This window comes from Arvicanthis niloticus, chromosome 28 (genome assembly GCF_011762505.2).
Source record: "Arvicanthis niloticus isolate mArvNil1 chromosome 28, mArvNil1.pat.X, whole genome shotgun sequence".
Classification (NCBI taxonomy): Eukaryota; Metazoa; Chordata; class Mammalia; order Rodentia; family Muridae; genus Arvicanthis; species Arvicanthis niloticus.
Genome location: NC_133436.1, coordinates 16,570,457 through 16,574,318, shown reverse-complemented (window position 1 = coordinate 16,574,318; position 3,862 = coordinate 16,570,457).

The window sequence follows — 3,862 nt, the reverse complement described above, 5'->3', positions numbered from 1 at the left end:
GAATCTAGATGGAACACTGAAAAGAGGAGCCATTTGGAAGAAATTAGGGCTTAGGATGGACTTGAGAAGAAATCCCCATGTATTCTGTGATGGTTCACTCTGTCAACTTGATACAACCTAGAATAGCCTAGGGGAAGAGTTCCAAGGAGGGATTACTTATATTGGGTTGGTCGGTGGACATGTTTGTGGAAGGTGGTCTTACTTAAGTTAATTGATGTGAAACTAGCCATCCCATTCCTTATGCAGCACCAGTCCCAGGTAGGGAAGGCTGAACCGCATAAGAAAAATCGACCTCTGCAAGCAAGAAGGCAGCATGGGTACATTGTCTCTCTCTGATCTTGACTATAAATGTCATGAAATAATTCCTGTTTGACTTTCTTTAATAATGGACTTTAACCTGGAATTATATGCCAGACAAGCCTTTCTCCTCCAAGTTGCTTTTGGTCCTGTTGCTTTGTCATAGGAACAGAAATGAAATCAGGCAGGAGTGAACAGCATGGAGGGATAATGGTCTAATGAGGTGACTGCAGTGTGGGACCAGACACCAAGGTGGTTGGTCATGACTAACAGAACACAGAGGTCCCAGAGGACAACAGGTGGTCAGCCAATCAGATGCTACTATATTTTAATAATTAATTACTAACTAGGCTGCAGGCTGTTGTTCATGAGAGAGCTGGGATTCTGAGCTAGAGAATCAAGCTGGGTGTGGCGGAACATTATTTACAAGCTGAGCGAGGTGACTGTTCCCGCTGGCAGCCAGGTTTGATTACTCAGTGATTTCCAGTTCAGCCTTGTTTAGGGTTATAGAGTGAAATCTGCCTCAAAACAGACAAAGAAAGGGGCAGTGGGTAGATATGAATGGTAAGGTCCTGGGTGTTCTGATTTGCTGGGTTTTAGGAGGTAGTTCCCTGAGTTCAGCCATCTTAGGATCTATCAAAACTGAGTTCATGTTCCCAAGTCCCGGAACTCTCCTCCTGTCCTGCTCACTCAGATGTTCAAATTTGTCTGTTAACAAGTAAATGATGTAAAGAGGAAAGATGTTGTTATCCCGTTATCTCATCTAAGGCACACAAGTCATGAATGCGCTGCCTGTCTTAACTTAATTGACTATTGGCAACTTGCCCATTCCTTTGTTCTCTTATTCCAAAATTCTGGGCTAGAGTCCAGGAGGGACCTGACCTGCAAAAGCTGAACCAAGGACCCTGAAACCAGGTGACCTGCATAAGGCCCAGCCACCAAGGTTAACTTCCGTGTTTGAACCATTGTGTCAAAATAAGATTGGTCAACAAAACAGCTCACTCCAGGCTCCTCCTCACTTTGTGTTCCCATTCTTTAAAAATATTGTACAATCAGATCAGGTGCTCCAGCAATACCCCCCCAATGCTCACACCCAGAGACAGCTTGACTCACAGGAGGTCTGTCACAATGGGGCTCACAATGAAGACACACCCTGTCCCAATAATAGGCATAACTGGGATTCCCATGAGGTCCAGCAGATGCTGGACCTATTCGCCATGCCAGATTCTCTAGATCAGAATCTCAGCTCTCTCATGAACGACGGCCTGCAGCCTGCTTTCTTATCATGAATCCTTGAGTTTAGTAATTAATTATTAAAATATAGCAGCATCTGATTGGCTGACCACCTGTTGTCCTCTGGGACCTCTGTGTTCCATTAGCCATGACCAACCACCTTGGTGTCTGGTCCCACACTGCAGTCACCTCACTAGTCATATAGACCATTATCCCTCCATGCTGTTCACTCTTGCCTGACTTCATTTCTGTTCCTATGGCAAAGCACCAGGACCAAAATCAACTTGGAGGCTTTAGCTGGCATTTGTAAAAGAAATATTACTAAAGCTCAAAACACACATTGAACCTCACACAATAATAATGGGAGATTTTAACATCCACTCTCACCAATGGACAGATCATAGAAATAGGACCCTAACAGAGACACAGTAAAACTAACAGAAGTTATGAACCAAATGGATTTAACAGATATCTACAGAAAATTTCACCCTAAAACAAAAGAATATCCCTTCTCAGCACCTCAAGGTATCTTCTCCAAAATTAATGATATAATCGAAAATAAAACAAGCTTTATCAGATCTTAATACAAAAGCCTATACTTAACAAAACTGGCAAATCTAGATGAAATGCATGATTTTCTATACAGATACCAGGTACCAAAGCTAAAGTGGCTGGATATAAAATTAACTCAAATAAAAACTCAGTAGTCTTCCTATACTAAAAGGATAACAGGCTGAGAAAAAAATTGGAGAAACAACAACTTTCACAATAGTCACAAATAATATGAAATATCTTGGTGTAACTCTAACAATCAAGTGAAAGATTTGTGTGACAAGAACTTCACGTCTCTGAGGAAAGAAATTGAAGAAGACCTCAGAAGATGGAAAGATCTCCCATGTTCATGGATCAGTAGGATTAACATAGTAAAAATGGTCATTTTACCAATAGCAATCTATAGAGTCAATGCAATCTGTATCAAAATTCCAACTCAATTCTTCACAAAGATAGAAAGAACAATTCTCACCTTCATCTGGAATAATAAAAACCCAGGATAGTGGAAACATTTCTAAACAATAAAAGAACTTCTAGAGGAATTACCATTCCCAATCTCAAGCTGTACTACAGAGCAATAGTGATAAAGACTAGAGACTACATGGTATTGGTATAGATACAGACAGGTAGATGAATACAGTAAAATTGAAGACCCAGAAATGAACCCATACAATTATGGACATTTGATCTTTGACAAAGAAGCCAAAACCATACAATGGAAAAAAGACAGCATTTTCAATAAATGTTGATGGTCTAACTGGAGTCTGAATGTAGAAGAATGTAAATTGATCCATTCTTATCTCCTTGTACAAAGCTCAAGTCCAAGTGGATCAAGAACCAGAATACACTGAATCTAATAGAAGAGAAATTGGGAAATACCCTGGAACACATCAGCACAAGGGAAAATTCCATGAACAGAACACCAAAGGCTCAGGCTCTAAAATAAAAAATTGACAAATGGGACCTCATGAAAATGAAAAGGTTCTGTAAGGCAAAAGACACTGTCAAGAGGACAAAACAGCAACTTACAGATTGGGAAAAGACCTTTATCAACCCTGCATCTGATAGAGGCTTAATATCTAAAATACACAAAGAACTCAAGAAGCTAAGCTCCAGAGAACCAAATAACCCTTTTTTTTTGGTTTTTTTTTTTTGTTTTGTTTTGTTTTTTTGTTTTTTGTTTTTTGAGACAGGGTTTCTCTGTGTATCCCTGGCTGTCCTGGAACTCACTCTGTAGACCAGGCTGGCCTCGAACTCAGAAATCCGCCTGCCTCTGCCTCCCAAGTGCTGGGATTAAAGGCGTGCGCCACCACCGCCCGGCATAACCCTATTAAAAATGGAGTACAGAGCTAAACAAAGAATTATCAACTGAGGAATCTTAAATGGCCAAGACATACATAAAAAAAATGTTCAACATTCTTAGTCATAAGGAAAATGCAAATCAAAACTACCCTGAGATCCTACTTTACACCAATCAGAATGGCTAAGATCAAAACCTCAGGCTTCAACAACAGATGCTGGTGAGGATGTAGAGAAAGAGGAACACTCCTCCATTGCTCATGGGATTGCAAGCTGGTACCAGTCTGAAACCAATCTGGAGATTCCTCAGAAAATTGGAAACGGTTCCACCTGAGGACACAGCTATACCATTTCTGGGCATAAATGCTCCAACATATAACAAGGACATGTGATCCACTATGTTCATAGCAGCCTTAATAGCCAGAAGCTGGAAACAACCCAGATGTCTTTCAAGGGAAGAATGAATACAGAAAATGCAGTG